We start from the raw sequence: 25424 nt of genomic DNA, 5'->3' as shown, positions 1-25424 counted from the left end.
GCATCAGGAGAAGCAGATAAGGGGAACTGGCAACTGGAGATATCCTTGTTATTCTCTGGGCTACCATCATGCTGGCAGAAGCTTTAACTAAATTTACTTGTGAGTTCTCCAAAGGGAGTGACTGTGTTGCACCAGAAACATTTTTCATAACACTACTTTGCAAACAAGTTTCTAGGACCTTTTAAATATTTGACTTATGAAACTCAATATAAGTATTAAAATGCCTGCATGTTCATTACATATCCCAACTACAAAAAATATGAGTTTCACTATTCACCTGGAAATAGAAACTCCAATAATATTTATGCCTTATTAGAGCATACAGTCTTCATTTTTAAAGACTTAAAGCCTCTAGGGTGTCTTTATCCAAAATTAGCATCCAGTAACAACACCTTGGGATATCCCTGTTTTGGCAGCATCTGTAGCCAGATCTGGTTACAGTTAATAAACTAATGCTAGAGCTGCTGACCTTAGGAAGACAGGTGTCTTCTGTAACATCAGGTCCATATTCTGGTCAATAAGAAATTTACTTGCTTGATTAAACTGGCCTGAGGCCTGGTCTGTTTGCTTGGGTATCCGGCCAGCATTGTAGCCTCCTCACAAAGAATTAATGGAGTTTTCATCTCTTCTCCAAATACTTTGCTCTGTAATTAATTGAGCATTACATTTTCCAAAAGAAATATTGCTTTGTGGCTAAATACATAATACTCTTCATTAATTTGTTAATTAATCCAATATATATTGAATACCTACTATGTGTCTCAGCATATGTGAGACCTATGTGGCAGGTCTTGGAGGTACAAAAATTAATGACAAGGAATCTCTACTAATAGCTCAACTTAGTAGCCCAAGAATTGTTTGAAGGATCCAGATCTTCTATCTATATTTTATCCACACAGCCCAATCTGCAAAGCCCATTTCAGGTCTTATCTCCTCATTCATCCATTTAGGAAAGCTTTATTAGGCTCCCTAAACTGTGAGGCACAGGAATGACGAAGAAGAGGAGAATACAGTTTCCATCACCAGGACCTTCCAGCTTACTTGTAGGGAGGAAAGCAAGGTTGGCAGAAACAGATCATGGAAGACATTGTAAGTCAGGCTAACCGAGGAGTATGGGTTTTATCGTCCAGCAGTGAGGAGAGCTATGAGACAGTCTTAAGGAAAACAGAAGGGTGATTCAATGTGCATTTTAGAAAAATCAGTTTGACAATGACAAGGGAGGTGGATGGTAAGGAAGAGTGGCCGGAAGGAAGGAAATCAGAGAGGAAGAAAAATAAAATTCCAAAGCAACTGAAGAAACAGAAATGACAGCATTTTATTTTATTTTATTATTTTTTTATTTATTTTTTATTTTTTTTAATATGAAATTTATTGACAAATTGGTTTCCATACAACACCCAGTGCTCATCCCAAAAGGTGCCCTCCTCGATACCCATCACCCACCCTCTCCTCCCTCCCACCCCCCATCAACCCTCAGTTTGTTCTCAGTTTTTAAGAGTCTCTTATGCTTTGGCTGTCTCCCACTCTAACCTGTTTTGTTTTTTTTTTCCTTCCCCTCCCCCATGGGTTCCTGTTAATTTCTCAGGGTCCACATAAGAGTGAAACCATATGGTATCTGTCTTTCTCTGTATGACTTATTTCACTTAGCATCACACTCTCCAGTTCCATCCACGTTGCTACAAAAGGCCATATTTCATTTTTTCTCATTGCCACGTAGTACTCCATTGTGTATATAAACCACAATTTCTTTATCCATTCATCAGTTGATGGACATTTAGGCTCTTTCCATAATTTGGCTATTGTTGAGAGTGCTGCTATGAACATTGGGGTACAAGTGGCCCTATGCATCAGTACTCCTGTATCCCTTGGGTAAATTCCTAGCAGTGCTATTGCTGGGTCATAGGGTAGGTCTATTTTTAATTTTCTGAGGAACCTCCACACTGCTTTCCAGAGCGGCTGCACCAATTTGCATTCCCACCAACAGTGCAAGAGGGTTCCCGTTTCTCCACATCCTCTCCAGCATCTATAGTCTCCTGATTTGTTCATTTTGGCCACTCTGACTGGCGTGAGGTGATACCTGAGTGTGGTTTTGATTTGTATTTCCCTGATAAGGAGTGACGCTGAACATCTTTTCATGTGCCTGTTGGCCATCCGGATGTCTTCTTTAGAGAAGTGTCTATTCATGTTTTCTGCCCATTTCTTCACTGGGTTATTTGTTTTTCGGGTGTGGAGTTTGGTGAGCTCTTTATAGATTTTGGATACTAGCCCTTTGTCCGATATGTCATTTGCGAATATCTTTTCCCATTCCGTTGGTTGCCTTTTAGTTTTGTTGGTTGTTTCCTTTGCTGTGCAGAAGCTTTTTATCTTCATAAGGTCCCAGTAATTCACTTTTGCTTTTAATTCCCTTGCCTTTGGGGATGTGTCGAGTAAGAGATTGCTACGGCTGAGGTCAGAGAGGTCTTTTCCTGCTTTCTCCTCTAAGGTTTTGATGGTTTCCTGTCTCACATTCAGGTCCTTTATCCATTTTGAGTTTATTTTTGTGAATGGTGTGAGAAAGTGGTCTAGTTTCAACCTTCTGCATGTTGCTGTCCAAGTCTCCCAGCACCATTTGTTAAAGAGGCTGTCTTTTTTCCATTGGATGTTCTTTCCTGCTTTGTCAAAGATGAGTTGGCCATACGTTTGTGGGTCTAGTTCTGGGGTTTCTATTCTATTCCATTGGTCTATGTGTCTGTTTTTGTGCCAATACCATGCTGTCTTGATGATGACAGCTTTGTAGTAGAGGCTAAAGTCTGGGATTGTGATGCCTCCTGCTTTGGTCTTCTTCTTCAAAATTCCTTTGGCTATTCGGGGCCTTTTGTGGTTCCATATGAATTTTAGGATTGCTTGTTCTAGTTTCGAGAAGAATGCTGGTGCAATTTTGATTGGGATTGCATTGAATGTGTAGATAGCTTTGGGTAGTATTGACATTTTGACAATATTTATTTTTCCAATCCATGAGCAGGGAATGTCTTTCCATTTCTTTAAATCTTCTTCAATTTCCTTCATAAGCTTTCTATAGTTTTCAGCATACAGATCCTTTATATCTTTGGTTAGATTTATTCCTAGGTATTTTATGCTTCTTGGTGCAATTGTGAATGGGATCAGTTTCTTTATTTGTCTTTCTGTTGCTTCATTGTTAGTGTATAAGAATGCAACTGATTTCTGTACATTGATTTTGTATCCTGCAACTTTGCTGAATTCCTGTATCAGTTCTAGTAGACTTTTGGTGGAGTCTATCGGATTTTCCATGTATAATATCATGTCATCTGCAAAAAGCGAAAGCTTGACTTCATCTTTGCCAATTTTGATGCCTTTGATTTCCTTTTGTTGTCTGATTGCTGATGCTAGAACTTCCAGCACTATGTTAAACAGCAGCGGTGAGAGTGGGCATCCTTGTCGTGTTCCTGATCTCAGGGAAAAAGCTCTCAGTTTTTCCCCGTTGAGGATGATGTTAGCTGTGGGCTTTTCATAAATGGCTTTTATGATCTTTAAGTATGTTCCTTCTATCCCGACTTTCTCAAGCGCTTTTATTAAGAAAGGGTGCTGGATTTTGTCAAAGGCCTTTTCTGCATCGATTGACAGGATCATATGGTTCTTCTCTTTTTTTTTGTTAATGTGATGTATCACGTTGATTGATTTGCGAATGTTGAACCAGCCCTGCATCCCAGGAATGAATCCCACTTGATCATGGTGAATAATTCTTTTTATATGCCGTTGAATTCGATTTGCTAGTATCTTATTGAGAATTTTTGCATCCATATTCATCAGGGAATGACAGCATTTTAGTAACAAATTGAATGTGAAGATTGAGGGAGAGGATGAAGTCTAGGATGACTTCTAAGATTCTGGTCTGGATGGTATTAGCAGCTAGAGAAGGAGGAACAGAGTTAGTAAAAAACTGAGTTCAGTTTTGAATGTTTTGTTTCAGGTGCCTTTGGAACATCCATGTGTCAACATCAAGTTTGCTGCTGTAAATGTTTGTCCGAAACCCAGGAAAGAGGTAGGGCAGGAGGTAAGGACTCAGGAGTTATCACCTTATAGATTATAACTAAAATATAATTACATTATGAATAATATTGCCAGTTCTGTAGCCATCCCATACTACTCCCTGGTCTCAAATGCCTTGTACTCATATAGCATTCATTTTTAAATGAATTTATTATTCATTGTTTCATCCTTCATTTGGTTGACTAATATAGAAGGCACTCCAATGTCATATTCCCAGTGACATGAAAGACTCTGGGTGTACACAGATAAAGGATTACCATAAAGGATTTCATAACCTGGCTGTTGATTATACATTGACTAATTCTGTGTGTGTCTTATATCCTTAAGAAGAGTATAAACTCTCAAAGTAAAAGACACTCTCTTAGACTCCTTTAAAAAAAGAAACCAGAAAAGGTGCCTGGCTGGCTCAGTCAGAAGGGCTTGTTACTCTTTGTCTTGGGGTCATGAGTTTGAGCCCAACATTGGGTGTACAGTTTACTTAAATAAAACTTAGGGATGCCTGGGTGACTCAGTCTGTTAAGTGCTGGACCCTTGGTTTTGGCTCAGGTCATGATCTCACAGTTTGTGAAATAGAGCCCCACACTGGGCTCTGTGCTGACAGCATGGAGCCTATTTGGGATTCTGTCTCTCCCTCTCTCTCTGCCCCTCTCCAGCTCCCCTGCATGCATTCTCATGCACACGTGCTCTCTCTCTCTCAAAAATAAACTTAAAAATAGATAAAACTTAAAAAAAATCCCCATAAAGACTTAGCACAAGTTCTGTTCTTTGTAGATGCTTAATATGAACCTTGAGTAATAGATTACTTTTTTTTTTAATGTTTATGTATTTATTTTGAGAGAGAGTGGGGGGGAGGGGCAGAGAGAGGATGAGGGAGAGAATCCCAAGCAGGCTTCATGCTGTCAGTGCAGAGCCAAAGGTGGGGCTGGAATTCACCAACTGTTAGATCATGATCTAAGCTGAAATCAAGAATCAGATGCTTAACTGACTGAGCCACCCAGGCCTAAATTACTTATTTAAAAACATAGACCACTTTATTTATTTTTAAATGGTTTTTGAGGGAAGAGTTCTGACTAGAAAAACATTATATTTTAATTGTAAAAAATTAAAAACATAAAGACATTTAAATTAAGACATAACATTAAAAACACACAGAAAGTAATAATCATTTTAAACATATTATCCAAAGACAACTACTATTAATATTTTATGTAAAATACTCTTAATCCTTGTTCTAAGTATAAACATGTGGATTTGTTAAATTTTTGGTAAAAGAGATCATATTGAAAATATTTTTGTGACACTCTTTTCATTTACAAATGCTATATCATGAACATAATCCTATGTCATTAGATATAGGTTTTCAACATTATTTTTAAACTGTTTCATTGTATTCCATTGTTGTACCATAATTTATTTAGCTGATCCTGCACTAATGGACACTTAGGTTGCTTCCAAATGTTCACTATATAAACAGTGTAATGATGAATATCTTTATACTTAGAACTTTACATTGTGTGGTCTTTTCTGTACAATAAATTCCTTGAAATGGGTTAACATGTTTGTAAGACTTGAAGGATATGTTGCCAAATTGTCCTTTGAGTGTGAAACTATCCCCATCTAGGGTTTGAGTTTCAAAATTCTTTGTTTTTAACGTTTATTTTTGAGACAGTGAGAGAGCAGAGAGAGAGGGAGACACAGAATCTGAAGCAATCTCCAGGCTCTGAGCTGTTAGCACAGACGCAGGTCTCGAACTCACAAACTGTGAGATCATGACCTGAGCTGAAGTCGGATGCTTAACCGACTGAGCCACCCAGGTGCCCTGAGTTTCAAAATTCTAATTGAAGTTCTTTAGAGGCCAAAGGCAGAGACCTATGACTTTTTAAAAATAAAAATATAACATGTATACATAAAATTTCATAAAACTGAGCTTGATAAAATTTTATAAAATGAACACACATACACGAAACCCAGACAAAGAAACAGATAATTAAAATCCCAGAAGCCCTATTCTGCCTTCTAGTTACTACACACCATACCTACTTTCTTTCCAGGAAGTTCTCTGTAAATGCCTAAGCGTGGCATAGGTACTAGTGTCTGGACATTTCTGTCCAATATAGGCCCCCTCTATGCTGGTCAGGATTTTCTCAGAGCTACACCTCTGTCTGAGGCTCTTCCTATTCAGTCCTCTTTACTTCCCTTCTCCTTGTCCACATGTCAGACCTGCATCATGGTCTAAAAATTTACTCTGACTACTCCTTTAATAGATGTTACCAGCAATAAATCTCTTGCAATTCTAACTCTGCCTGATGTCTGCTGCCCAGAGAACCATCAACACAGATGGTACTAGAAGTGATCTGAAATGACAAGCTCAGTTTGGGGACTGGACCACATACCTCCCTGCTGGCACGGAGGACCCCATCTAAGTGGTATGTGGGCACAGACAGTCTCAGACAAAAGTGGTTGCCCAATTGTTAAAAATAGTATGTCACTCCCAGTAGTGACTTGGGAGTGACATCCCAGTGAAGAATACTCTGGTAGGTGAGATGATTTGAACATTTTTAAATGTAGGCTGTCAGAGGAGGGAGAGACTACACGTAAGGATAGTGGAATTGGCTGGATATTAAACAGTTGCATTGACATCCTACAGAGGAATAATTGAAAATGGAGGGCAGCTAACAAACATTTATGGTTAAATATGACAGCCAGCAGGCCTCTTTCATAGCTTTTAAAGTAGAAAAGCTAGTGCAACCCAGTACCAAACTCAGGACCTAATAGTTAGGATCCCCCAAAACAGAGGAATGCTGTGCCATGGTAGGTCTGTTATACCCTGGTTCAGAAAACCTGGGACCCTGAGACATGGGATGGGAACATCTGGATGGATATCCTCAAAGATACTGGCTCTGCTGTCTTCCCTGAACCTTCAAAATCTATAGATGTGACCAACCCCTCTTTGTGCAGGAAGATATTGCAGAAGCCTCTCATGAAGGCAACAGATGCCCCCTCCAGAGCTGTGTCCACCTCCTCTTCTGGCTGCCAGGTTGATAATTACACTTATATCTCCACATAACTTGACTGGGACAGTGGACCTCATGAGGGCACTAGAGTTACTCCCTCAAGCTCATACCTCTGGCTGTAGTGGGCATCCAGTATAATCAGCTGAAGGAGGAAAAAGTCCAACCTTGGTTTACAGATGGGTCAGCTCAATTGTGGGTGCAAGCTTTGTCATTGGAACTGGCACAATGGATACATGAATGGAGTGGCCATGGTGGCAGAGACAGAATCTATATATGGACTTAAAAGCATGGACTCCCACTTAGCAAAGCAGGTCTCATTATTACTGCCTCTGAATATCTAACCTTTCAGCAACAGAGACCAACACTCATCCCATTATATGGCTCTATTCCTTGAGGAGACCCACCAGCAATAAGTAGACTAAATGGGTGAGAAGAATAAGAAGGATGGAGAGGAAGAAAGAATGGAGAGGCCTAGAGTAGTAAAAGGCAGGGGGAAAGGCTTGCAACCCCTCCACTTAATGGAAACTTTAGTACCAGGACCTTACCTTTAGATCAAGGCTGTCCAAAAGAGATATAATGTATGTCACACATTTAATTTATGTTTTCTAGTAGCCACATTAAAATTTGTTTTCTAAAAACAAGTGAAATTAATTTTAAATAATATATATTTAAGCCAACATATCAAAAATATTGTCACTTCAACATGTAGCCAATTAAAAAGTAATAAGCTATTTTACATTCATTTATTTTATGTCTTTGAGATCTAATGTATATTACATGGACAGCAAATAACAATTCAGATGCTCATTCTATTTATATTTCACAAAATTTTAAATTGAAAAAGTAGTTTCATAGATGATTGTTCAAAATATACTTAAAATTTTTCAATAACTGAATCAAGTATCAGTTTTTAAATTTAAACTAAACTTAGGAGGCACCTGGGTGACTCACTTGGTTAAGTATCTGACTCTTAACTTCAGCTCAGGTCATGATCTCACAATTCATGAGATCAAGCCCCACTTCTGTGCTGCTGACAGCACAGAGCCTGCTTGAGATTGGTTCTCTCTCGCTTTCTACCCCTCCACTGCTTACTCTCTCTGTCAAAATAATTAATTAATTAATTAATTAACTAAAATAAAAGTTAAATTAAAAAAAACTAATAAAATAAAATAAACAACTTAGTGTTTCAATCACAGTAACTGCATTTCAAATGCTGATTAGCCATGTGTGGCTAGGGGCAACCATGTTAGCACAGAGAACATTCCATCAGCACAGAGTGTTATAGGACTATGCAGGTCTAGATGATTCTAGCCTTTGGTGTAAAATTAACTCACTACTTAGTCAAACAGAATCAGGGAAATGAGTTATGTACATAAAACAGGTTCCTTAACTTTCCAGAAACCTTGGGATGCCTCTCCCTTGACTCTCAAATGAACTTCTCCAGGTGCCTTCTCCCACTCTACCCCACCCACCCTGAAGCCAATAAAGAGCAAGGGCTCTGGAGTCAGAGATATCAATTTTAATCTCAGCTCATCACTTAGTGGTTGACTTCCAATAGTCAGTTAACTTCTCTGAGCCTTAGTTTTCTCATTAATAAACTGATGACAATATTTTAAAGGATTGTTGTACGAAGTAAGAGAGGTAATGTGCACAAAACTTTTAGCACACTGCCTGCCACTCAGAAAAGAATAAATGGTAGTTATTAAACAAAAAAACTCACTGTATATGCTTTGTATATGCTTCCACCACTTCCAGCCACCCGTGCCGGGTTACTCTTTGGTACTCTTAAGCAGGGCAGGAGTTAGCGAGGGTGGCGGTGAGAAGTGGGGAAGGGCCCTGGCATCTGGGTGCTGGCATGTGCCACAAGTCAACACTGTGGTTTAGGAACTGTTATGTGGTTTGCTGCTACTGTTATCCTCAGCTCTTCCCTCCCCCTTATCAGTCAGATGGCTTTTGCTCTAGAACTCCAAGTCCCACACGGCCCCCCTCTTTCTACTCTGTACTAGAACAAATGATTAACCACACGAAACAGCCATCTACACTCTTTCCAAGGACATCAGTGGCCTCATTAAGTCCAAGCTAAGGGGCACTCTTCTCTTCATCCTCTCTGCAGTGTGTGACACTGTTGCTTCTCCCTCCCCACCCTGGTTCTCCTCTAACATCCTGCAGACCATTCCTCCTCCTCCTCCCCCCTCCTTTGGCAAAGGCAAATCTCTTTACTACTCCCCAGGCCTGAGCCTTCCCCAGGGCACAGTCTCATTTACTCCTGGGCTCGATTCCCCTAAATGGATGGCTCCCAAATCTATACACCAGCTTCCACTTCAACTTCAGGCCTAACTTACTGCTCTCTGCTAGCCTGTCCTCCTGTAAGACCCACCTCTGAATTCATCCTTGCTCCCCTCAAACAAAATTCCCAGGTTGCTCTCAGGGGGGAAAGAACACACACACTGATTCCAAGCTCCTGTGTCCATACCCTGTGGTAGGTGCTTCATTTAATCTTCACAACAACTCTGTGAGGAAGGAACTGTGATCTGCATTTTATAGCTGGGGGGGGGGGGGGGGGGGGGGAAGACTCAGAAGAAGAAGAAACCAAAATCTAGGTCTGTCTGAATCCAGACTCCATGTTCTTTCCAGTCCATAGGACCACCTCCCATAATTCATTCAATGAATTGATGTTCTCTGTCAGGATAAGTAATATACCACCTATCCCCTAATGATTTGTGGTTTAGTGAGAGAGACAGAGAAGATACAGGAAAATACAGTGGTGTGGTAGTAATATGATGGGTGATGTAGTTTGAAGTGTTGGGGCTCAAAGCCAATGGCCAAGAAAGAATTCTTGAAATGTCTTTGGTGCAAAAAGGTGGTTTTATTAAAGCACGGGGACAGGACCTGTGGGCAGAACGAGCTGCACTGGGGTTGTGAAGAGTGGCTGATTATATACTTTCAAGTTCAGAGGGGCTTAGGGACAGCACAAACCTCCAAGGTAATTTGGATACAAGGTTTCCAGAGTCTTGAGGGGGCTAACTGTCATTAGGAAAAGGTCATTTATTACTCTTTAGTAAAAACTCAGGCATGAGACCCTTCAGATTTGTATCAGTGGGCCGTACATTTGGAGGACAATTGCTAACATATATTTGAGGGGTAGAGATAAAGGAAGTTTCCAAAGGAATTTTTATATGTTAAAGTAGACTTATAGGATCCTGGAGGTCAGGATAATGTTAAGCTAAATTTGCCTTTTGCCCTTAGCAAAGTGTCATCAGCAAGGCAGCTGAGTTCCTAGAGGAAGGCCACTCTGCCTGTTTCAAGGACTTGTCAATGGGCTGTAGGCAGTAAGGAAATTTAATTTTTCATTTGCCTTTGTTTCCCCCATCAACAGAGGCCCATGGTAATGCACAGAATTGGAACCTAACTTGGGCTTTGGGGTCAGAAAAAAACCTCTACCAAAGAGAAAATACCTCTGCTGCATCAAGAAGGACTAGTAGGAATTACAAAGGAAGAGAACAGGGTAGGAAGCATGATCAGGCAGAGCGAGTAGTGAGAGAAAATATCTCAAAATGAGGGAGAGAGAGTTGGGAAGCTGCAAGCAGTTAATTATGGCAGGAGCCAGACCAGAGGTACCGTGAGACAGAGGTGAGCAGAAGCCAGCTGGAATCTAGGTGAGGTTACAGGAAACCATTAAATCCTTTTAGCAGAGGAGAAGCAGGTTCAGATTTGCATGGGAGAAAGAATCACTCTGTCTGCAGCCTAGAGAATGGACTCAAGAGGTAACCCAAGAGGGGAGGGCATGGAGACCAGTTAGCAGGTCACAGTCATAGTCTAGATAAGAGATGAAGACAGTGCAAATAAAGGTAGTGGCCCCCTACATAAGAAGGAATGGAAAGAAATTCAGGATGGAGACTGCATGGGACTTGGTAGTTGTTGATTAGATGTCATAATATGTGGAGGACAGCTAAGGAATCAAGGATAATATTCAAAGTTGGAATATTGGGTAACTGTGTGGATGGTGATAGAGTCATTGAAAGAGAGATGCACAAGAAAAAACAAGTATGAAGGAATGTTGATGCATTTCACTTGAGATGTGTTGAGTTGAGCTGCCATTGGGACACCCAGATCAGGATGTCTGATAGACAATGGTCTATTGGTTCTAGCTGAGGGGAAGGAACTGTTGGGATAGAGACAGAGGTTTGAGTTTCATCAACAGTAACTTAAGCAATAGGAGTATGTGAATACTCCAAAAGAATATAAAATGAAAGGAAAAGCAGGTTGAAGAAGGAACTGAGACATACCGATATTTAGGAGGTGAGTAGGAGAAGAAAGACCTTAAAAGAGACTGAAAAGAAGCCAGAGAAGCAGAAGGAAAACCCAAGAAAGTATATTTTTGTGGAAGCAAAGGGAGAATAGTAGAGGTAAAGATGCTGACAGTATAACTAGTTTCAACAGTAAGGAGGTTATGAGTACCCTTATTGAGAGCAATCTAAGAGTGTCTGCAGTGAGTTGATATTTGGATGGTAAGCAAATGTAGACGGTGAACGTAGAACACTCCTTCAAGATATCTAGTTGTGCTAAGTTCACTGTAAAGGTTAAATGAGATGATGAAAGTATAGCAGTTAACAGCCCATGGCACATCACAATAATTCAGTAAATGTTGGCCACTACTACTAATATTAAGGAATATATCTTAAGGAAGAGAAGAGACAGTAGTAGCCATAAGGAGGTGTAAGTTTAGGGAGGATATATTTTTTTTTTTAATTTTTTTTTTCAACGTTTATTTATTTTTGGGACAGAGAGAGACAGAGCATGAACGGGGGAGGGGCAGAGAGAGAGGGAGACACAGAATCGGAAACAGGCTCCAGGCTCTGAGCCATCAGCCCAGAGCCCGATGCGGGGCTCGAACTCATGGACCGCGAGATCGTGACCTGGCTGAAGTCGGACGCTTAACCGACTGCGCCACCCAGGCGCCCCAGGGAGGATATTTTTTAAGGCCTCTCTCTTTACCATATTGAAAAAAAAGGGGAAAAAAAGCTTTTAAAACCTCATCACTGGCACCTGGGTGGTTCAGTCAGTTAAGCGTCTGACTTCAGCTCAGGTCATGATCTCACAGCTTGTGGGTTCGAGCCCTGCAGCGGGCTCTGTGAGTACAGCTCAGAACCTGGAGCCTGCTTCAGGTTCTGTGTCTCCCTCTGTCTCTGCCCCTCCCCGACCTGTGTTCTCTCTCTTTCAAAAATAAACAAACTTAAAAAAAAAATACCATGTCAAAGAAATACATGCAAATGATTCAAAGAAGCAACAATCTCTGAGCCACTTTTTGCCAGCCCAGAAGAAACCAATTTGAACTGCTTCTGTGTTATGGTAACCTCCTTATCACTAATTAACCTCCTAATGACTGTTTCTTGATTTATCATTCTTAAACATTATCTGTTAACTTCCTGCTATGCTGAGAATTTAGTTCACTTATACTCCTCTGTCATCCAGAGTAGTTATGTCACTATCCACTGGCCACCTTCAAAACCTACATAAGCTCTATTTTTCATTCCATTAATCACAGATAGAATTTCTTGACTCCCAATGTTTAAGATGAGGTTGTTTGTAGCCTACTCTTCCCACCATCTCTCAATGGGAAAGATTTGTTTTTGTTTTGTGTTTTAAATATGAGAGATTATTAAATAGGATTAAATGGAAAGGAATCAATGAAAGTGAACAACAGAAGATAGATGGCAAAACAGTTGTTGCCCTGAGGTGCCTGGAGAGGTAGAAGAGGATGAGTTCAGAGTCCAGTATGGGACATCTCCATAATGGCACCACCAATGTCCCAGCACAAGTCTAGGAAACTTCTGGAATGTGTGGAGCTCCTTTCACCCTAGATCCAAACAGCTATAAAATTCCATAGATTCCAACTCTTCAGTTACCATCTTTCTATTCATTTCTCTTCTGCCTATGCTTTTAGTTTGGCCCTTCAATATTTGTGACTTGGACAGTAGACTTCTAACTGATGTCTCTTTCTCCTCACTTTCCTCATTCACACAGTGTGTCCCAGCCCAGCATGGGGTATTGAAAAGGTCACCTGGGAGGAATGAGGTGGAGGCCAGTGCATAGTTTCATAGAAACATAGTTTCTCAAGACTGCCCAATCATCAAGAGCTTCAGGGCCTGACCAGAAGAGGTAAAGACTGGTTAGGCAACCCGAAAGTGTCCACTGCAAAGTGAAATAACCATAGCATGGGCTCTGGTTGAGAAATTCTCTTAATGTTTCCTTCAGAAAATCACAAAAGAAGAAATACAACAGCCAATAAACATTTAAAAGCTCAACATCACTAGTCTAGAGTGACAGCCATGAGAAAATGTGTGTGCTGTCTTTTTAAAGGTCTTCCTTTGTGTCCATTATTAAATTAAATTAGTAGCTGGACAGTTTAGCTGGCAGCTGCTTTCCCCTCCTCCTCTGGTCTCAGTCCTTTGGGAACTGGATATGCCTGGCATAGGGCACTATGGAGAGCATGTGAGGCATGTACCTCTGTGTCACGGAAGCTCTGACAGTGAGCAAGATTATTTTTAGAGGTGACCTTCTAGGTACCAAGGAAAAGTAAACAGACAGATGCACATGATTTCCTCTGAGAGACTCACAGTAAACAAATTGGCATGTGTGCACTTTCTATTATCCCGTGTTCTGAATTCTCATCTCTTAAAGGGCAAGCTCAGGTGAAAAGCTTTATTGAAAACTCGAAAGCAACCAGAATGAAGAAAGGGGTAACTGAGTGAAAGTTCACAGTTTCTAGCTACTGGGTCAGAAAACCGTAGATGAAATGCCATATCTAGTCTAAATGCTTGGAAAACATGTTATTTAAAAATTTTTTTAAGTTTATTTATTTATTTTGAGAGAGAGATAGAGTTGGGGAGGGTCAGAGAGAGAGAGAGAGAGAGAGAGAGAGAGAGAGAGAGAGGGAGAGAATCCCAAACAGGCTCTACACTGTCAGCATAGAGCCCAATGTAGGGCTTGAATTCACAATCCATGAGATCATGACCTGAGCCAAAACCAAGAATTGGATGCTTAACTGACTGAGCCACTCAGGCACCCCATGTTTTAAATAAAGTTTCAATACTTTCTCATAAAACATTGCTAAAACTTATTTAACTTAATCTCTTGTTTTTATTTTGTATTATTCTGTTTTACCTTTGTTGATTGTGCCGTGTGATGTTTATTATCTTTAAGTGAATGTCTGTGTCACTTAAAAAAATGTAAAAAGAAAAAAATCTCCATAATCCTGCCTGTTATTAATACTTTGCTCTGTATCCTTGAGATTTTTTTGCACATACGTCTATCTATATATCAACAAAAGAAAAACATACTGTCATTTATAACTTTCTTTTCTCATCCAGTACTATATCTTGCCATCTTTTCGTGTTCATATATATAGGTCTTTCTCATTCTGTTGATGGATGTTTAGGTCATTTCCAGTGTTTCACTGTTACAAACAATGCATAAGTAGGCATTTTTGCACAGATACCTTGAAGCACTTGCATGAAAGTTTCTGTTGGACAGCTTGTGGGAAAGAATTTCTGGATCAAAATGTTAACATATTTTTAAAGTTTTAGTTTAGTTATTGCTCTCTACTTGTCCCCTGAAACATGAAAATAAGTTAATTGCTCATGAAGACTTAGCACCTAACACAATGCTTGGCACATGTTCATTAACTGCTGGTTATAGTAAAGCATCAAATATTAGTTATTGTGAAACAGTGATGCCTTTGACACTATTAAAACACATTTCCCTGCCTGTACTCTTTTCTTGGCCTAGACAACTGAGGTAAAATGTTAAATTCATAGTAGTTATCATCATAATAAATATTATCAAAAATAAGTGCATACCAGAATACATAGCACTTCTGAGTGTCTCCTTGGTGACAAGCCATTGTTGTCACCTGAAATCATGGCATTCAATCATAGACAAGAGTCTAGACATCAAATAGTGTATTTTTAAAAAAATATATATGAATAAGTGAAATCCCAGAGAGGTAGTGATTGGTCAAAGGTTTGAGAACTAATAGATTCTACTTAAAACACCTCTTATTTTCCACTGTCCTTTCTTTACTTGAATGCACATATTTAGTATAATTTTATTACATTTGACTAGGTCATATAAACAAGGCACATTATTGACTGAGATATGTTTCCTCAAGTCTTCTTGTTTCTGTCAATTACCTGCCTAGAACTTTCTTTCTTGCCCTTCTCTAATTTCCTACTTCAAGTTAGTCAAAGATTGGAAATAAGATAGGTTTAATAGAATGATATGTCAAGTGGTGGGATCTGCATGTGAGTCCAAGGTTTTCCTATGAGTGAAACATGGGAATCTTAGCATAACTTTTTGTCAGTTATTTTAGCTACTCAGGAAAGCTTGTATGTGTGTATGTGTCTGGGTCTGTGTGGGGATGTAAGTACATATGCACTTCCCAAGTTTTATCAGCTTAGGAACATGTTGCCATGTTCTGGAAAGATGAGATGATATTGTATATAAATATTTATATAGCATATAATAATACCTGGAATATCTAGAAGGTACTCAGAACCTTTTAGATTTTTTTTGTATTTTTTCAATTTTTTTTTTAAATTTCTTTTTGAGAGAGAGAGAAAGTAGGGGAGGGGCAGAGACAGAGGGAGACACAGAATCCAAAGCAGGCTCCAGGCTCTGAGCTGTCAGCACAGAGCCCGACGCGGGGCTCCAACTCACAGAGCACGAGATCATGACCTGAGCTGAAGTCAGATGCTTAATGGACTGAGCCACCAGGTGCCCCAGAACCCTTTAGAATTAAAAATTTGCCTAATTAGGGGCACCTCAGTGGCTTAGTCAGTTGGGTGTCCAACTTTGGCTCAAGTCATGATCTCCCAGTTTGTGAGTTTGAGGCCCATGTCAGGCTCAGTGCTGACAGCTCAGGGCCTGGAGCCTGCTTTGGATTCTGTGTCTCCCTCTCTCTCTGCCTCTTCCCTGCTCGCATTCTGTCTGTCTGTCTTTCTCTCAAAAATAAACATTAAAAAAATTTTTTTAATTTTGCCTAATTCTAAGGAAACAGCCAAAGAGTTTGTTTTCAAATGCTGTTAGCATTTGGCCAAGGTCTATTTAAAGGACAGTGAAATAATCTTTTTCCATCCCTTTGCTGATATATAATGCCAACTTTGATTTCATCATCAGTAATTTCAGGAATAGTATCTGTGGCAGGCAGAATAATAGCTGCCCAAAGACAACCATGTCCTAATTCCTGAAATCTGTGAATATGTTACCTTACGTGGCAAAAGGGACTTTGCAGATATGATTAAATTAAGCATCTTGAGATGGGGAAATTATCCTGGATCATGCAGGTGAGCCCAGTGAAATTACAAGGGTCCTTAAAGAGGGAGGCAGGAGAGTCAGAGTCAGAAAAGGAAATATGTTGACAAGAGCAGAGGTCAGAGTGATACTATTGCTGGAGGAAAAGACCATAAGCCAAGGAATGCAGGTGGCCTTTAGAAGCTGGAAAAGGCAGGGAAATGGATTCTCCCCTGAGAGCTTCCAGAAAGGAATGCAGTCCAGTGCCAACACCTTGATCTTAGTTCAGTGAGAACTTTTTAGATTTCTGAACTCCAAAGTGTTTAAATCCCTAAGTTTATGGTCATTTGTTGTAGCAGCAATAGGAAATTAACACAATGTCTTACCATAAGGTAGTGCAAGTTTGAATTTTGACTGAAGGACAGCTGTTCTTTTTGCATTTTAATAAAATATATAAAGAATGTTTAAAGAAAAAAAAGTTGAAAAAATAACCATATGATAATAGTTAATATTTACTGACTACTTACTATAAAACTGACCACTTACTATAAAAGGGCACCTGGGTGGCTCAGTCGGTCAAGTGTCTCTTTTTTTTTTTTTTAAGTTTTATTTACTTATTTTGGGAGAGACAGAGGCAGCATGAGTGGGGAAGGGGCAGAGAGAGAGGGAGGGAGGGAGGGAGGGAGAGAGGGAGAGAGAGAGAGAGAGAGAGAGAGAGAGAGAGAGAGAATCCCAACCAGGCTCTGTGTTGTCAGCACAGAGCCCAATGCGGGACTTGAACTCACAAACCATGAGATCGTGACCTGAGCTGAATCCAAGAGTCAGATGTTCAACCAGCTGAACCATCCAGGTGCCCCAAGTGTCTGACTCTTGAATTTAATTAACTTTAATAAGCAAAGAGATTAGCTGAACTCTCAAGTCAAAAGTACAGAACTCCATCTTCTCAAATTAAGAATGGAAAAATTGAAAGTAGTTACCATAAAAATTAGGCAAAGGTAAAATTTACAAGGGGTAGATGATGCCCTGGGTTGTAAAAACAAATCACATCTGAAATAGTTTGAGTTCCTACTACATAGTAGACAGTTCCCAGCTATTACAAAGGCCCAGCGTGTTAACTGGGAGACTGGGTAGAACTCTCAGAAGGTACACCACTTCCTCTCCCACCTAATCTCCCCCCATCTGGAATCTTTGGCCAATAACCCTGAAACCATACATAACCCCATCTCAAGCCTTTGACTGACAACCCTGAATACATCAGGTTAACAGTGCCAAAATAAATCTGTTCCCCTCTTCATTGGATAATGTACTCGGTAATGATTGCAACCCCAAATAACATACACATGCTGAAGAAATTATGATCATTTTAATGACACCTTGTATTTATAAGATGTAGTAACTTTTAACTCACTTGTTGCTTGTGTATATATTCTCTGTATTTACTATATTTGATACATTTTAGAGAATCTCACAGGTTGGGGAGAAAATCTGACATGACATTGATTTTTAATTGAAATACTTAGGATTTGACCAATTAGGCATATAGGGAATATTTAAATGCTTAAGGGATATTGACTTAATGTATAGGTTTGATTTTTATGCTGCACAGATGCCTAAGAGAATTTGATCTAGTAGATTTACACTAACACTGTAAAATCTGTTGAGCACTTATTATCTGCCAGGTAGTGTTTTAAGTGCTTTGCATGCACTAACTCAGGTAAGGCTCACAACAACTCTGAGAGTTGTGTACTCTTGCTACCCCCACTTTCAGGTGATAAAGCAGAGGTAGAAAAAGTTACATGACTTAACCAAGGTCACGTAGCCAGTTAGTAGCAGAGCAGTCTGGCTGGGAGCCCACACTCCTAACCAGTGTCCTTTCAGTGCTCAGGAAGACTCTTAACAGGAATACTCTATAAGTGCTCTGGACTGGGCAGAAAATGGGCCAAGATGATTTAGGGTATAAATCTGCCTTGTTAGGGGTATGAAGTACCTGAGACAATCAGATACGGCACTGTGTGAACTTTACATAATTTAAGGGAATTTAAAAATTAAGTTTATAAACAGCATAAATGTGTAAGACAATTTGATTTGTTGCATTTGTATGCTTTTGTTACTTTAATAGGTAATGCTTAAGAAAATTCTATCACTTATAAATAGTGTTTAAATGAAAAGTCTAATATGTCAAGTTAATAAGCTTACTGAGGGGCACCTGGGTGGCTCAGTCATTAAGCATCCGACTTCAGCTCAGGTCATGATCTCGAGGTTTGTGAGTTCTAGCCCCGCGCTAGGGACTCTGTGCTGACAGCTCAGAGCCTGGAGCCTGCTTCAGATTCTGTGTCTCCCTCTCCCTCTGCCCCTCCCCTGCTCACACTCGGACTCTGTCTTTCAGTAATAAATAAACGTTAAAAAAAATAAAAAAATTAAAAAGTTCACTGAGCATTAATCAAAGAACAAGTCAAAGTGTTTCATTTTTAACACAAAATTGATAGATTTATAAATTAATTTGAGATTTGTGTTTATATACTTAACAACAGCTTGGCTTAAAATTTACAACACTAATAAATTAAATATCAATTAAAAACCAAGCAGTTTTATGGGCTCTTTTCCATGCACTTTTGTGCAAAAAGTCCACTCTGATATTTAAAATCTCCACTGACAGTTCGTACAGTTATAGACCTATTTTGCAGAGGGGAAAACTAAAATAAAGAGAAGTAACTTCCCAAGTGGGAAGTGGCAGATCCTGCATTGCAGCCCAGGCAACACCAGATTGCCAAAGCCTGCACATTCAACCATTTTCCCGTACTGCCTCAGTGTATGGAGAGTCCATTTTTACACAAAACAATGTCAGTTCCGAATATATAACCCAGAGAAATATACACTAATATAACAACAGTGGTTTTGCCTGAAGTGGAATTCTAAAGGGCTGTTATTTCAATTTCTGTGTCACTGAAGATTTGAGTAAAAGGAGTTCTCTACCCCTTCACCCCATTTTCAACTTACCTCTTTAAAATTAATAGAATTCTGTACCTCTTTGTATTTTAATTTCTTCTGTTTCAATCGGCATTTTGTAGTCATTTATTGATATCTACCTCATGAGCTTTTTAAAAATTTTTACATTTCTCCTTGTGCTTCATATACCCCATCAAATGGACACCATTCCTGAGTTAAATCCCTTCTTATGCCATTATCCCCATAAAACTGATAGAATTAGTCACTCCTTCAGTTAGGCTACTTTTGTACCTAGCATATGCTTTTATTAAACACGTAACACTGAATTATAGTTGTTTTTCTATTTTTCTGTCTTCCCTATTAGTGTCTGTGATATATGTCTCTTTTCCCTGGGTCTAGCACAGAATTTGGTTGGTTAAACCAAACATATTTTGCAGTTACAGAAGCTGAAGTATGCTTCAGTCAAGAAAGCTTAAGTGTGAAGTATTTTGTTTTTATTTTTTTTATTCTCTAGGAAGATTCTTTCCCTTTTATTAAAGTCTCTGAATTATATATATATAATATATATTATATTTTCATCAGGGTTATTTTGGAGTCTGTTCAGAGCCAGTAACCAAAGACAATGTGGCTGTGGTTTATGAGATGTTAGAAGAGATGCTTAACAGTGGGTTTCCATTGGCTATTGAGTGGAACATCCTCAAATCCACTCACTATCCTTTGAGCAGTTGTCAACTCCATAATAGGTATGGAGGAAAGGGAAATCAACAGAAAGCTGCTGCTTAGTCCAGTGTTGTGCATTGTTTCAAGTGCTTGTCTTTGGGAGTCTCAAATGTCAGGTGCTTTAATTTTGCTCTTTATAGTTTTTGAGTTGGAATGTGCACAAAAAACTAGTTTTTTCCCCCTTAAAAAGCTTATTAATCTGGAGCACCTGGGTGGCTCAGTAGGTTAGGCCTCAGAATCTTGATTTTGGCTCAGGTCATGATCTCATGGCACAGAGCTTGCTAGGGCTTCTCTCTCCCTTTCTCTGCCACTCCCCCACTCACGTGTGCTTTCTCTTTGTCTCCCTCTCTTCTCTCAAAATGAATACACAACTTAAAAAAAAAAAAAAAAAAGAAGAACCAGGAGACCCTGACCAAAATGCATATTAAAAGAAAAAGGGATGGAGGGGTGCAGCGATGGACCTCAGCTCAGGTCATGCTCAGGTCATGATCCTGGGTTTGAGCCCCAAGTCAGGATCTGTGCTCACAGTGCAGAGCCTGGAGACTGCTTCAGATTGTGTCCCCCTCTCTCTCTGCCCCTCCCCAGATCGCGCCCTGTCTCTCTCTCTCTCTCTCTCTCAAAAATAAACATTTAAAAAACTTAAAAAAAAAAAAAAAAGGATTATTAATCTCTTTTGGTCCTTTAGCATTGGGGTAGGTGATACAATCAAGACTTAAGTTGAACTAAAAGTGGAGGAATTCAGTTATGCTGTTACAAAACTAGAAAAATTGGATTATTTGAAAACAGGTATCATTTGTAAGGAGAGTGGAGCCAAATAACATTTTAACAACTTGGGAGGGAGGAATCTTGTCTTTGCTTTCCTGAGGTGCGCCATGTCCAGCTGTTTTCAAATTAGCCCACCCACCACATCTGGTATGTATTTCTAAGGGTCCAGTTTTCTACTTCAAAGAAGAAAAGGGCAGTTAATCACGAAGAATATTTTCAGATAGTTGGGGACCGGGAATACTTCAGTTACTTATCATGACCCCAGTATATTTGCATTTTATCCCGGACTGCTTCATTGGTGGAAACCGTGGGGTAGAGTTTTGGATGGTACAGCCCTTACAGACCAACTAGCCACCACACCACTGCCGCTGCGGAGGTGGTGACACGGGCGCTGGTCCTAGCCACTTTCTCCGCTCCAAGTCTGCGGGCCCCATAGGGAAAGTGAAAATGGAAACTGAAGCTACCCTGACTGTCTACGCTCCGGCTGGCGACCCGTACTGGTCCCTTAAACTATGTGGGAGGATGGGAAGCGCCGCGAGTTCACGGGCTGGTGACCCTCTTAAGAGTCTCCCTTTTCCTCTGGATAGTAGGAAGTCTCGTTTCTTACTTCGCGTACTAGTGCAGCTAGCACACCCATTTCGGGCTCTGAAGACCCCCGCTCCAGCAGGCTGGCTGGTTCCCGCCCCAATGAGTCTCCACCCCGAAGAGGTTCCGCCCGCCCTCTGCTTCCGCCCCCGAGGCCACGCCCCCTGGAGGCCAAAGGGCACGAGGGCCCGACCAGCGCGGGCGGGGCTTCAACAAGGGCACTTTCTTTTCTTCCTCCTCTCCTGTTCTCTCATCCTTCCCGCTACGGCGGGGTCGCGGGATCCCGAAGGCCTGGCAGAGACTGGGTCCAGGCGAACCCAGAGTTTCTCATTAGGGCCCTGTCCAGGCCTCGCCACCCCGCGACGGGTGGCGTTGGCGTTAAGCGTTGAGTTTCTCCCGGGCGCATCTCTGCGCTGAGAACCTGTCCGGGAGGGCGGATCCTGAAGAACCGCTTGGGCACTTCTTCCTGGTGCGCCAGCACCACCCAAGTGGAAGTGTTGAGGGGAGTAGGTAAATAGATTGTTGAAAGGAAAAGAATGCCCCTGAATTACGAAGTGCCTAGCCAAGTGCCTAGCCGAAGAAAAATCCGAGAGCAAGGACATGAGAGTGCTAAAAATATTTGAGGCAAATTCACAGTCAGTTAAAAAATACAAATGGTTAGAATTACCATTTCTAACCGCCTCTTAATTAATTACAACTAACAGGACGCCTGTTAATTACAGTAGACACCAGGACTGGTACTTACAGACCAAGCTCCGATCGGATTATTTAGAGAAATGCAGGTACGAAGCAGGAAACTGGGGTATTCATGTTTTCAGAATTCCTTTCAGGATTCTGAAAGATAGCAGGGCGGTGGCGGGGTGGAGGTGGGGATACCGCCAGTGAATGGATACCCCAGACATAATCAAGAACAACCTAAAGCCACCATCATCTACGTTTCTCCATGTCGCACATCAGATTGTATTTATAAGTTATTCATTGGCTGGTGTGAGCCCTTACGATCAAAATGAGGCCAGATGATTTAGCACAGTTGTTTGCTTATGTTCTCAGATGCTGAAGAATGTTGCGTACACATTTGTAGGGAGTTTAAAGAAACACCTGCTTCATGTGCTCAGCCTTGTACTTGAACAATTATAGAAGCTATCACTTAGCTTCTGTGAATTTTTGCCCAAGTTAATGTGTAGTTGTGAGATTTACTTCATAATTACCTATTCCTAGTGAAACTTTGTCCTTTAGAAATTTTTTGGCAGTGGTAGCAGAGTGAAAGGTACACACAAATGTATCATATCTGTCAATGCTAACTAGGACACACTGAACCTTCTGAGAGTTGTGGGTAAATGATATATAAGATCATGCTATGTGGGGCACCCAGGGGTGGTTCAGTTGGTTGAGCATCTGACTCTTAATATCAGCTCAGGTATTGATCTCAGTGTCGTGAGTTCAAGCTGCGCATTCAGCTCCACACTGGATGTGGAGCCTACTTAAAAAAAAAAAAAAAAAAAAGCCATTTCTCCAGTTCCTTCTGCCTCTGACATAAAGAGTAAATGAATATGGCAGTCCCAGGAGCTTCAGGAGCCATAGGCTTCATGCAGACATGGTCAAGTCCAAGAACCACACGATACACAACCAGTCATGAAAATGGCACAGAAACGACATCAAGAAACCCCAGTAACAAAGATATGAGTCTCTTAAGGGGGCAGACCCCAAGTTCCTGAGGAACATACACTTTGCCAAGAAGCACAACAAGAATGGCCTGAAGAAGATGCAGGGCAACACCATCTAGGCCATGAGTGCTCGTGCTGAGGCTATCAAGGCCCTAATGTAGCCCAGGGAAATCAAACCCAAGATCCTAAATGGCGGCATCCATAAGTGCAATCAACTTGCCTACATTGCTCACCCCAAGCTCAGGAAATGTGCTGGTGCCATATTGCCAAAGGCCAAGGCCAAGGCTCAAACCAAGGCCCAGCCTGTGGCTGTGCCTCAGGTCCCCAAAGGTGCTCATGCTCCCATGAAGGCTCCAGTGTAGCCTTGGTTTCTGTCTGCCAATGTAAGGACTACAGGTCTGGTGTGACCCCCTGAGCTTCTGACTGCATGGGGCTGGTGTCCTCCTGTGCTATTTGTACAAGTAAACATGAGGCAGGATGTGTCAAAAAAATAAATTAATATGGTGAACACTCAGAAGTGAGGAAGAAACGATGAGTTCATAAATTTCCATTTGAAAGAACCCAGGCAGAAATTTAGAAATACAAAGTTAATTTTTTATCTTACCTAGTAATAAAAGGCGAATTGAGAACAGACTGTATTCTAGACACTTACTGTTCATTATTTCACTGTACCTTTACAATGCTGTGAGATCGCCTTCATCATTGTTTTACAGAGAGAAGAATCAAGGCTTTGAGAAGTTAAGGTAACTTGCCAAAGGTGACTAGTAAGTGACCAGTTTAGGATTGAACTCAGGTCACCCATCTCCAGGTTAAAAACCATGCAGCATGTGGGTGTATCATTTATCTAAGTTCATCACAATGTACAGTTTAAATGGATACAATTTATATAAATTATACCCATAAAGTTAATTTTAAAAAATAATGCAGAGTGAATGTAATGTTTTTATGATAAAGAAACAACATTATGGGGGCGCCTAGGTGTCTCAGTTCATTAAACATCTGTATTTGGCTCAGGTCATGATCTCACGGTTCATGAGTTCAAGCCCCACATGGGGCTCTCTGCTGACAGCTCAGAGCCAGGAGCCTGCTTTGGATTCTGTGTCTCCCTTGCTCTCTGCCCCTCCCCCCTCTCCCCCCCCAAATAAACATTAAAAAAAAAAAAAAGAAACAACATGATGATTTCATACATGACAGTTTCAGAGGAAAAAGAGATGGAGGTAATATATATATTTATAAATATATATATATAATTTATAAATATATATATATTTAAGATATACACTGAAAGATTGATGATACTATAGTCAAGGATTGTTCATTTAGTTGACCTTCCTAAACTTAAGAAACAGATTTATAGAAATATCAGCCAGGATGCTATCGTGGGTAAGGGGCATGCAAGTCTGTTGTGGAAATGAATCAAGCAAATTTTTCAACAAAATTAAAAAAGACATCTGAAGTATGTGATACCAAGTTTGTCTAACAAAAATATGTTCAAGTACAGTACATTAAAAAGTTAGCTGTCTCTCAAAATAAATTAATAAACTTTTAAAAAAATTTGGGGTTCCTGAGAGGCTCAGTTGGTTAGGGGTCAGACTCTTGATTTTGGCTCAGGTCATGATCTCAAGGTTCATGAGTTAGAGCCCTGAGTTAGGCTCTGTGCTAGCAGTGCAGAGCCTGCTTGGGATTCTCTCTCTCCCTCTCTCTCTGCCCCTCCCCTACTCATGCTGTCTCTGTTTCTCTCAAAATAAACAAATAAACCTAAAAAAAAAAGTTACATATTTTTGCTGGTGGTATGCATTAAAGTCACATTTTCTTTGTATAATAATGTTTTATACTAAGCATTGTGATTATAAGCTGTGCAGCAGAATTTATACATTTTTATTTTCAGTGAAAACTTACTTGAAAAGTTTGTCACAACAATCAAGGCACAAAACTGCTTTTGTGTTTAAAGACTGTATTGGGGTGTTTCAAGAGAATATGTTGACTCCTTTTTCATTGTATGATGTTCCATTTTGAAGTTTCACCAATTTCAGAAACATGTTGAATTTAAGGCTTTAATTAAAATTTACAAATCAAATATTTTGTGAATTGGGTATTCTGAACAATTATAGTTGCCCATACATGTGTAGAAACAGGGCACAAAATAGCTCAGTTCCTTCCAAACTTCCTAGGATGCTTAAACTGCTAGTGACTATCCCCACCCAATACAGATATTTAACAGCCCCAATAATGGCAAACTCCACAAGGCCTCAGAACAAGATGTGACCAGTGAAATCCCACTGTTAGGAATTCTGCACAACCTTGAGTTTTCCAAGAGAGTATTCTCTTCATTGGCCATCATGAAAACAGTGACCTATCTTGAATGAAAAAGAAAAGGATGGTGAGAGAAAGC

At 40.3% G+C, this 25424-nt stretch overlaps 1 long non-coding RNA gene across 3 annotated transcripts in view; it reads left to right on the top strand.

Annotated features, from left to right (window-relative positions):
* LOC111559712 overlaps window positions 1-25424 on the top strand; it is a 129137-nt gene that overhangs the window by 30392 nt on the left and 73321 nt on the right. For 2 of the 3 annotated variants that reach the window (XR_006595601.1, XR_006595602.1), the window contains exon 3: window positions 3968-4051. This is a non-coding gene — a long non-coding RNA (uncharacterized LOC111559712). Of the gene's footprint in view, window positions 1-3967; window positions 4052-23745; window positions 24031-25424 lie in introns of those variants that run through there. The other variant, XR_002740833.2, reaches the window with a different exon arrangement.

This window comes from Felis catus, chromosome A3 (genome assembly GCF_018350175.1).
Source record: "Felis catus isolate Fca126 chromosome A3, F.catus_Fca126_mat1.0, whole genome shotgun sequence".
NCBI classification, from domain to species: domain Eukaryota; kingdom Metazoa; phylum Chordata; class Mammalia; order Carnivora; family Felidae; genus Felis; species Felis catus.
The sequence above is the reverse complement of the archived record's forward strand: the minus strand, read 5'-3'. Positions and strand labels throughout refer to the sequence as shown.